At 32.6% G+C, this 11,808-nt stretch overlaps 1 long non-coding RNA gene across 6 annotated transcripts; it reads left to right on the top strand.

Moving 5' to 3' along the window:
• The first annotated feature begins 216 nt into the window (after positions 1 to 216).
• On the top strand, positions 217 to 2,114 carry LOC149894754 (uncharacterized). Of its 6 annotated transcripts, none has more exons than XR_016456593.1 (6): positions 218 to 720; positions 1,296 to 1,319; positions 1,440 to 1,510; positions 1,585 to 1,626; positions 1,698 to 1,783; positions 1,877 to 2,114. It is a non-coding gene; the product is annotated as an uncharacterized LOC149894754 (long non-coding RNA). The 6 variants fall into 6 exon arrangements; XR_016456598.1 differs by lacking the exon at positions 218 to 720 and adding an exon at positions 1,076 to 1,170; XR_016456594.1 differs by lacking the exon at positions 1,698 to 1,783 and having other exon boundaries at positions 217 to 720.
• The last annotated feature ends 9,694 nt before the right edge of the window (positions 2,115 to 11,808 follow it).

Below are 11,808 nucleotides of genomic sequence, written 5' to 3'. Positions count from 1 at the left end.
GAAATTATTTAAACAAAGCCATTTTAATCCAACTCTATTACTCATTTATACATAGTTATATTAACTATGCAAATATTGCTTGGGGAAGTACAAGCAAAAGTAAGTTGCGTACTCTTTACCATCGTCAGAAACACGCAAAACGCTTAGTTTGTTTTGAAAATCGACTTACGCACTCAAGGTTTTTATTCAAAAATATAAAAGTACTTAACATTTATGAAGTGAATGTATATAAAATATTATGTTTTATGTTTCAATGTAAAATCAATCCATCCTTACACGTTTTTAAAGATTTTATTACCTTAAAAACAAAAAATACACTCTAAAAACAATCCGTTAGAAAAAGTAACGGATTGCGTGTCTCCGTTAAATTAACGAAGTAATTCGTTTCCAAAAACAACAAAATTAACGAAATAAAGTTAACAAATTACGTAGTCTTCGAAATTCCATTAATTCAACGAATTAAATAATAAAATCCGTTGAAAAAAAAAAGAATTTTTTAAATGGTTTCCGAAAAAAGTTATGAAGTGCTTCCTCTGTAGATTATATTTTTCATCATTACATATCCTTTTTTCTCATTTTCGAAATTTACATGAAGTCAAATGCACTTTTTATAAATGCAATAGAGTTTTCATTAGTTTCATTAAGTTAAGAAAACATTATGAAAGCCAGCAGTCAACAATAATTCCAGATGAGATCAAGCTGCAAGTTCAACTACCACTAGTTAGTTTCATTTTATTTTGTTCAAGTGTATATATGTGTGTGTGTCTATATATACATATATATAGACACACACACACACATATATACACTTGAACAAAATAAAAGAAAGGATACCCTGATATGTAATGGAATTTATTCCATGTTTAGTTGTCTGTTTTATATATATATATATATATATATATATATATATATATATATATATATATATATATATATATATATATATATATATATATATATATATATATATATATATATATATATATACATATACATATACATATACATATACATATACATATACATATATATATATATCTGTTCCTTGTTATTGTATTTTTTTTTAAATAAATTTGTCAGTTACATCAGACAAATATTGTAAAAAATGAGTTGTTAACAATATTTTTTGTTTACAGGATCTTTAAATCACATTTACATTGTAGATAAAAGGTTTGTTGCAATAAGTTTAATTTGCCAGCTTTTTTGTAGTTACACAGTTTTAGTGTAAACTAAATGGTGAGTTACACAATTATCTTTATATGGCTTGTTTATATCCTTACAATTTGCTATTTTAGACACATGGTATGCAATATCACGCTGTAAGTTTAAATTAGTTGTAAAATTAAAAATTAGATTTTGATTTGCATTTCTTTTGATGGGGATATTTATTTTGGTTAGGTACAACTAAGTTTATGTATGCCTTGTTTATATTCGTTTAGAATTTACTACTTAGACACGAGGGATGTGGTATCAAATTGAAATTCTGATATTGTTATTTGCATCTCTTTTGGTGAGGTTATTTATTTTTGTTTTAATTTATCGTTATTTAAGTTGAAGACCTTTTTTTTACTTTTTTCCTGACAGGTTTTGAAGTATGTGGAAATTATAGAACATTTCAGTTATCAGGTAAGATTATCTTTTTTTACACATTTTTATTAAAGATATTATTTAGTTGTTGCATCGAACTTTATCTTTAGAAAATGGTATCGGAAATAAAAAAAATAAAAAAATTTCTATTATCAGTTTATAAATCAGGAATTAGCAATAGCAATATTTGTTAAAGGTACTTTGTAAAATTTTATTTTCATTTCATACTATTTATATAATTTAGGTTCCATATTTTCTTTATTGTATTTTATGTTATATTTACCTTTAGGAATTGACAACACGTTGCTGGAATTGAAGCGTGAAACATGTACTAAGAACAGCAGCGTTAAAACCTAAAACCTAGTTTGTTAACAATTGGTTTAGTTTAAACATCTATTGTGTATATGGGTGTGTGTGTTTTATACAGATGTTTTATAACCTCAAATATAATGACTATTAAAAATATATTTAAAAACTATTTTGATTGTAATTAAAAGTTTGTGTACTGAATTACATTATTACAAATATTTGATTAGTTTTCAATGTCCAGTTAAAGAGTTTTTGAAGCTTGCTAACAAATTGAGCACTATATTTCTCCCAACCATGGTAGTTTGTATAATTAGTACTGCTTGTATCAGATGGGTGGTAATTATTACATTTATAATGGTAAGAACCAATATGTATTAAGAATATCATAATGAAATAATCCATATTTTAAAAAATGTAAGGATTACTTTGTTATCAAGTTACAATACTACTACAAAATGCGGGTTCTGGCTCATTGGCATTTTTGCGCATGCTCGTGGGTATTTTTGCGCATGCTCGTGGGTATTTTTTGCGCATGCTCATTGTCATTTTTGCGTATTTCCATTTTTGTGGATTTTCATAATGAGATGCCATAATGAAAAAAAGGTTGTGAATGACTTAATTTATTCTTTGTAGATCAAGTATGGAAAAAGATGTTTATATTTTTCTCTTCGCGTTTCTCTAATTCTTTGCGCATGTTGATTTCTTCGGTGTAGTAAAGAGTGAAACGGTAAATTTTATATATCTGAAAATATATAAAATAGTTTTTAATGTGAATCTAAGAGTTCAGACGGGGCAGGTTTTTTAATTATATATTTATAATGTCTTGCTAGCATTTGTTTTTGATAATTTAAATTTTGTTCTTTTTCTTCAATTCTCATTATGCGCATCTGATCATATTTCCACGACTCTATTTTACCTTTTTTTAGTTCATTTAATTTTTCTATTTCTTTTAACAATTTTTTATACTTTAGATATGCTTTAAACTCTCTACAAACTTCTTTGGAATCTTTATCAAGATGAATACGTTCTCTGATATATTGATCATAATTTTCGGAGATGTATGTATGATAGCTGTTTGATCTTTTATCAAAATATTTAAAGGAGTATGTCATTTTTATAGCAAGAAAAAATTTATTTATATCATTTTAAAAAGTTTTTTTTCTTTGTACAATTTACAAGAGTTTATTCATAGAATAGCACCTAAAAAGGGAATGCTATTAAAGGGTGAGTTTGGTCCGAGAAGCAAACCAGCTCCGATAGATTCATATCCTCTTCCGCTTTTAACGTAAACTCCGTCTTTGAATGATCCTCCTTTAGGCCAGGGTGTTAAAAATAATCCGTTTCCTCTGTGCGTTCCCAATTTCATTCCATTTCCATTCTTTTTCAAATAAACGATACCTCTTCCTGCAATTTTATCAACCATAGCAGAACCTGCAGAAGATCCTACGCCTGCTAACAATCCGGTGGCAAGAGCTGGAACTACTCTTGTTGCAAGTGTACTACCCAACATACCTAATAAAGGTAGAAGAGCTCCAATAAATCCTCCTTTCACATTTGCGTTATGTTCCAATTGGGTTTTGCTCATTTTAATGGTGACTCCAACTCCTCGATGGATAGCGTCCAAAAGTTTTCGATGTTGATTTTGTGTTACAAGTAAAACGTCGTTTCCGTTAAAATCATCTTTTGAAATACGGATGCTCACAGGTTTACCTGCTATCATTGATTTTTTTATTTTTTCAACCTGTCCCTGAGACACATTTAATTTAACACTAACATATTTGCTCATTTTTAAATGTGAGAAAAAATATTTATTTCACTTCTCGAATGAGATAACGGATTGTAATGTCCTCTCCACGAAAATCAACCAAATTTCCATTTTGATCAACAACGCGAGTGATCATTGTGGAAATTTCTGGAACCTTAACAGGGAGGAAAGTCAAATGAGTGGGTCTTTCGATGATTTTAAAACCAGGACCAACAGCTGGATAAAAAGAGTAGATGCAATTGAGCGGGGTTCCGTTGACGTAAGCAGACCCGATGACGTTGTTGAGGATTCTGATCGTGTTGATGCTTGAAATTCTAACAATATCGTCAGACTCGTATGTTGAATTGGAGTCCAATTGTCTTTTTGTAAATCCTAAAAGTGGGGCGATGCTGTTATCCACGTTCAAATCCATCAAATAATTCATTCCAAGTGTGATGCTTGATTTTAAAGTGTTTAAATTGGCTTCTATTTTTATGTTATCGGGAGAGTAGCTGATTTTATTTGCTGTGACGTAGCTGGAGCTTTGAGACGCATAATTTTTTATTGTGTTTGAGACAGTCTTTTGTAAATAATTGTTGATGTCTTTGATGTCGTAACTCCCGTCTGGAATGACGACGTTTTCCCAATGAACTCCATTGTTCATGCTATACCGGAAAGAATTGTTTTTGCTGATGATGTTTGGAAAGCTGTTGTACGTCTCAAGCCCAAAAAAAGCCATTTCATAAGTTTTTCCTTTGTCAAAAACGATTTTGTCTAAAAATTCTGTTATGATTACGTTGGAATTTCCATCCACGTCGATGATTATGCTTGACATTTTTTATTATGTAACATTTTTTTAAATCCTTTGGATTCATTGAAATCTACGATTTCTTAAATGGCTTCTTTTGGAAAATAAAAAGTGTCAAATCCGCTTCGATATTTTCCATTGTCTTTTTTTGACGACAAATCAATCACCGCAAATCCGTGAGGTTCAGACCAGCAATGTTTGCAAAACTTTTCAAACTCTTTTTTTCCCATATCGCTCGAAACGTGATCTTGATAAATGTGGTTAATGTTTTTTAAGTCTTGAGGAAAGAGGCAGATAAAATTGGTGTTTTCTCTGATCGTTTGTCTTGGGAGCATGAAATAATTTTGAGCGAGGTAAAAGCAGTCGACGTTAGAGTGTCTTCCTCGGATGTAATATTTTTCACATTTGTTTTGTTTGGTCAATTGCAAATCGTCAAAGATCATTAAATCGTTTTTGGATGAATCAAGATCTTCAGGATTAGGCACATCGTCAGCCGTTTCAAAAAATTCACACTCCATACCCTTGGTTTCGGAAAAATTTTTTGAAAGATCTTTGATAACACATTCAGGATCTAGTTTCAATTTTTCAATTTCGGTTTGTACATTGAACAAGTCGAGAATTATTTTTTTTGATAATTTTTTTTCGAACGAACTTTTTAGTATTTTGTACTCGGGTTGGAAAAGAGATTTTCCAAAAACTTGCAAATGGTTATAATCCAGCCATCCAGGTCTGAGCAATAAATTGAGAAGCAACGTTGTTTTTCCACATCCGGATTTCCCAACGATGATTCCTCGAATGCTTCTCGGTAAAAGCTTGTTGTTGTTTCTTTTGATTTTTCCAATATTCCATGACAAATCAGACACTTCCATTTTTAGTTTAAAAATATTTTTTTTAAATAAAATGTATTGTGTTAAATGCAAAAGGAAAACAGAAACGAATCATTTGAGAAACGAAATCACAAAAAACAACAGGCATATGGTTAAAGGGGCTTGTAACGTTTGCGGAACGACCAAATGTAAGTTTGTTTCTTCGCATGCACTCAAAGGATCATCTTCGCATACGACAAAAGGAGGAGACTTGGTGGAAACGATTAACAATTTTTCAAAAAAAATAAAGCTTCCATGGGCAAAATTTCCAGGAGAAATGCACATTCCAGGAATGAATTTTGCAGGACCTGGCACAAACTTGGACAAAAGACTCACATCCACAGACATGTATCAAGAGTGGAGCAAACCGGTAGATCGAGTGGACAATGCAGCATACCATCACGATTTAGCTTATAAATATTTAAACGACGTTCAAAGCAGAAATTTGGCAGATCAAATGATGCTTGAAGAAATGAACTCCATTCCAAACCCAACTCAAAAAGAGATAAACGAAAGAAAACTGATCACTCCTATCATCAAAGCCAAAGCTAAATTCGGTCTAGGTTTAAAAAATCAAAGATTTTCCATGAATCCGCAAGCGGATTTAAAAAAAAAGCACCGGAGAACCTGAAATGGACAGATCAACTTGCAAACGAGCTTCATAAACCAGTGATACATCATTTTAAAAGAAGAAAAGTGTTTGTGAACGACATGGATGAAATATGGGCTGCAGATTTGGTTGACATGCAATCGTTTTCAAAATTCAACAACGGGGTAAAATATTTGCTCATGGTGATCGACGTGTTTTCAAAGTATGGATGGATTGTTCCGTTAAAGAGTAAAACTGGAGTTGATGTAGCTAACGCTCTAAGCAAAATATTTGAGGAGAGAAGGTGTACAAAGATGTGGGTGGATAAAGGTAAAGAATTTTATAACAAGCATGTACAAGCTCTAGGCGTGCAATTATACTCCACTGAAAACGAGGAAAAAAGTTCTGTTGTCGAGCGATGGAATAGAACGATGAAAGAGAGAATGTTTAAATATTTTTCATCCAACAACACCAATAAATACATTGACGTATTAGATGAGATGGTTGATAACTACAACCAAACAAAACACTCTTCCATTAAAATGACACCAGTGGAAGCCAGGGATAAAAAGAATAAATATAGGGTTTGGATGAACCTGAATGGAAAGACGCAAACAGAAAGAGCAAAACCAAAATTTTCAATGGGAGACAAAGTGAGGATCGTAAAAAAGAAGTCTCATTTTGAAAAGGGGTATACACCGAGATGGACTGAAGAGGTTTTTACCGTGTCAAAAGTTCAGCATACGAATCCACCCACGTATAAAATCGTTGATGCTAACGGTGAAGAAATTAAAGGTACGTTTTATGAACAAGAAATGCAAAAGACCAATCAAGACATATTTAGAATTGAAAAAGTCATTCGAAAGCAAAAGAACAGATCTTTAGTCAAATGGAAAGGATATCCAGATTCATTCAACTCGTGGGTGGATAATGAAGAATTGATACGTTTGCAAAAATAGTCGTTTTGTATGGCAAGAAAAAAATTTTTGATTTTGAGTTAAATAAAATCTTGTATATAGAAAAGAAATGAATGCGATGATTGAATTAATAAATGTGTCTGAAATTGCTATGTATAAGCGCATGAGAGATAATGATTTGTATATGTTCATGTCTAGGTATCAATTATTGTTGAATGAATTACGTTGTAGTATGTATGAAGCAGAGAATTTAGATGATATGAATGATATCATTAAAAAGATGTATTATTTAGTAGAAAAATTGGCTGATGATTATTTAGAAGTACAAGATGAATATCGTTGGGATAGAGAAAATATGAAATTGAGAACAACCAAGAATAACTTGAAGTTTTGCTATCGTAAAATGAGTGAAATAATTCAAATGATGATAAAGTTAATTCCTTAGTCAAAAGGTTAGGATAATAAAGAAGTGAAAAAATTTTTATTTTGAGTTAAATAAAAATCTTGTATATAGAAAAGAAATGAATTTTATTACAATTGGAAATTTTGATGAGAGCAAATTATCAGTTGGAGAAATTTACGCAGCGACAAAACCAGTAGTCTATCAAAAAGTGCCAGTAAAATATTCTTATCCAACTGGAGATGGTCCTCTTGTATTACGAACACCTATATTATTTTCGTATGGTGTGTGTGAGAATAAAGATCCGACAACACAAAAATTGACTGGGTATTCCATGTCCTTTGTTTGCTTTGATGCTAAAAAGGGCAAAACTGAAGAAGAAGCAAATTTTATTAGTACAATGGAAAAGATTACTTTGTTTATTAGAGGTGAAGTAGATAAATTGTCAGCCAAACTTAAAAAAGGAGGAAGAAAAAAGCAAATTAATTCAGACGAATTGAGTATTTTAAAATATAAGCCTGATCATCCTGAAGCAGCGCCAGTGTTTTATGCTAAAATGTATATTACTAAAAGATCTAAAAATCTCCATGAATCCGCAAGCGAATTTAAAAATGAAGACGAAATATTCATTACTTCTACATTTCATAGAAGGAAAACAGCTCTTGATATAAAAAATGGAGTCAAAGGAGAACGTAGTAATAAAAATTTGGTCAACTCTTCTGGATATGATTTTATCAACCAACGATGTTACGCTATTGGAGGACTTAGAATTGAGGGGGTGTATATTGGTCCTTCGATTGTGTCTATTCAAGTTAAACTGGCCGAGGCAGTCATCGTGAAAAATGCATCTTTGTCTCATAGTATCATGATGTGTGAAGACTTGGATTTAGAGGTAAAAGAATTAGACGAGGAAATGTAAAAGCACAAAAAACTGAAAATAAAACGACTTAAAACATTTTATTTTCATATTAAAAATGCATGCCCCACACAAGTTGCTTAAAAACAGCGCCTCAGTAGAGATTCACAATTTTAATTTCCAACTGAGTCATTTAGAGGATAGAATCAAAGAGTTGGAACGAAAAAATACGAAAAACATTATTGTAACAAAGAAAAAGTTGGATCATCCCACCTATTTCAACACCAACAGACAGCACGAGATTTTTGCTCAACAAGACATTAAATTTCCTCCTGTATCTCACAAGCAGATATCGTTGTCTGTAGGTTTACAATTAGACAAAGGAATTGCTGTCGTCACTTTGATGGATAAAATAAGCAACCAATTGAATTATTTCAAAAACGATGCTATTTTTTCCGAGTCTGTGGATGACATAGTTATGACCATACACAATTATAACAACCAGGAAGTCACCGTTAAAAAAGGTGAAAAGCTTTGTAAAATAAACTACATCGATTCGAATTAAAAAAAAATGTGTCTTTGTTAAAAAGATGGAGATAATCAAAAACACTGAAAAAATTTATCCAGTTCTTCCAACGGCACCATCAGATGGAGGGCATTTATATCGACTTCAAAAAATCAGTGAGATCCAAAAAGAAATAGAGGATGAAAAAGTGAAACGAATGGCTTTGAGTAAAAAATACCATCGAGCTGCAAAAATAATTCGTTTCACCGACGACGGATTGCAAACGGTATGCATTGGTTTAGGGGTTACAGGGATTGCACTTTTATCAACCGTTGTTGCCACTCCAGTTTCGATTGCGTGTGAAGGGGTTGCTGTTGTATTGGGAGCTTTATCCATTTTCGGAAATCATCAGAACAAAAAAATGATGATAAAGGCTGAAAAGCATGAAAAATTGAAAGTTCTTTCCGAGTCAAAATTGAATACGATTAGTGACCACATTTCAAAATCTCTTATGGATGGATTTGTGAGTGATTCCGAGTACGAACTCATTCTCAGCGAGCTTCAAAAATTCAAAGCCATGAGTGAAGAAATCCGAACCAAGACAAAAAGCGTCATTGACGAATTGACTAAAGAGTCGTTGATCCAAAAAGGAAGAGAAGACGCGATAAAAGCATTCAACAACCTGTTTAAAAAATAGTAGATTTCCATGGGAATCATAGAATCTAAGAAAAATTAAAGAATCAAAAAGAAATCGTAAACGTAATCGTAAACGTAATCGAGTTTTTGTTTTAAGTTTTTTTCTCCGTATTCTAAAAATGTCTTTTTTTAGAATACAAGATCCTGAAAAGCGAGATGAGATTTTGAGAGAATATAAAGCTAATAGAGAAAAGCTTTACAATGAAAGTCTCAACACCAACATTTCAGATGCAAATTATCAGACTGATTTGAGCAAGTTTTTTAAACCTCTGATTGAGAGCAATGAAAATATAAAAAACGAACTAAAAAGCATCGCATACAGAGAGGTTGAAAATACTCCACTGGCTTTGACTTATCCAGAAAGCGATGAAAAAACTTTTGTAAAAACTTTTGGAAAAATGAATGTTGGAGATATTGCAATGAAATATTTATACACTTACGCAACAGTTAAAAATAGTGCAGACAAAGTGTTTGGAATTCACGCAAAAGAAGAAGAACCCTCGTCTGTTACCTTTATAAAGGTAACAGACGAGGACATGAAAAATTATGAAAAAATACTGGTTGAAACGCATGCAATGGAGAGGGAAGGGACACCAACCATACCAAGAGCTTCGAGAAGTGAAAAATGGAAAGAGATTATTTCACCCATTTGGGAAAAAAATTACACACTAACGAGTGGAAAAAAAGGTCGAGGAGTGATCATTCTTCCGAGCGACCCTAATGCGTTGGTGAAAAAACTTCAATTGAGCATCGCCGCAGGACATGCTGGAAATATAGCATCGAGAAACGAAGCCGTTGCCATTTGTGACGAGCTTTTGAGACAGGGTATAATCAACAAAGAGGAATACAGAGCGATTCAAAAATACATCGAGTCGTGAGAACGGATTTAAGAAATCGTAGATTTCAATGGATTCAAAGAATCTAAAAAATTTCACTTGTGAAATTCCATGAATCCAAAGGATTTAAAAAAATATTTTCTCATTTTAAAAAATGCTCATTGTGAACAACAGAAGATATTTTAAAAAGAACGTCGTTGGAGGTGGAGGAATCATGGACGCGATTAAAAATTTTTTGAGGAGAATGGTAGCTTCAAACGCTTCACGATCGTCTCTTCATTTATTGAGAAAAGCAGCCGCAAGCGAAATTGGAAGAGAAGCAATCACAGCCGCCAAATCAGCTGGAAAAGAATTAGCCTCTTCAGCTATATCCACTGCTAAAGACGTTGCCATCGACAAAGGAAAAAAAGCGCTTGAAAAAGTTTACGCCAAGACAGGAACAGTGAATCCAAACCAAATACTAACCACGAATGTAAACGAAGAGGTAAAGACTGATCATTGGATTAATCCAATGGAAGAGCTGTATAAAAAAATGCTTGGTTCTTCCATTCAAGTGAAAAAGAAAATAACGAAAAAGAACGCGGCTAGAATCCAAGATCTCGTTAAAATGGGGAGCGGGCTTTTGATTGCTTGATTATTTTTAAACCCTTCAGGTTCATGGAAAAATCTTTGATTTTTTTAACAAATCAAAAATGACATAAATTTTTTTTTCTCATTTTAAAAATGATAAACACCGATAGATTAAGAGTTGATGAAATGCCAGAGTATGACACTGGAATTGAAAAAATCAACTTTTTTGAGTACCACCCAACAGTCCTCGATTTAAATTCTTCAGGATCGATCGATTTTGAAATTGATTGCCAATCTGTGCATACAGTTCCGTCTGAGGCTTACATACTTGTTGAAGGGGTTCTCAAAAAAGCGGATGGAACTGCATACACAGCAGCAGACAACATTGCTCTGGTAAACAACGCCATCATGTATTTGTTTAGCTATGTCACCTATGATTTAGAAGGGCAACAAGTGGAAAAGGTCATGTATCCAGGTCAAGGAACAACCATGCTTGGATTGTTGAAATACCCTTTTGGTTTTCAGCTTTCAGATGGATTGAAGCAAATGTGGTATAAAGACACTTCAGCCGCCACCGGAAATTCAGGATTTGTTATTAGGCGAGACCACTTGTTTGCAGACACGACATCCATTGGCGCATTTTCGTTCAAGATACCATTAAAACACATTTTTGGTTTTTGCGAAACTTACGACAAAGTTGTTTATGGATTCAGACACGTCATTAAATTTGCAAAAAAAGATTACGACGACGCCATTTACAGAGCTGAGACTGTTGCCGCAGGAATGATCGACCTTAAAAAATTCAGACTTTTTATGCCTAGAATAGAGTTGGATGTTTCGAATAAATCAGAATTCTTGAAATTAATGGCAAATAAAATTAAAATCCCAGTAGCTTATAAGTCAAACAGAGTCGAAAGACAGGTCGTTCCTGCTGGTCTTACAGAATTTACTTGGACTCTTGGAAGAATCGTAGACAAAAGCGTTCCGAGATATATCGTGTTTGGGCTTCAAACAAACAAGAATTCCAGTCAAATTTTAAATCCAGCCATTTTCAACCATTGTGATGTCAGCAATTTTTTCGTAACCGTCAATGGAATAAAATATCCATATTATGATTACGATTTG

This window comes from Hydra viridissima, unplaced genomic scaffold, assembly GCF_058129835.1.
Source record: "Hydra viridissima isolate aposymbiotic clone 2 unplaced genomic scaffold, HvirCarnegie_v1 scaffold_1, whole genome shotgun sequence".
NCBI classification, from domain to species: domain Eukaryota; kingdom Metazoa; phylum Cnidaria; class Hydrozoa; order Anthoathecata; family Hydridae; genus Hydra; species Hydra viridissima.
This window is presented reverse-complemented; position numbering and strand designations above follow the sequence as displayed.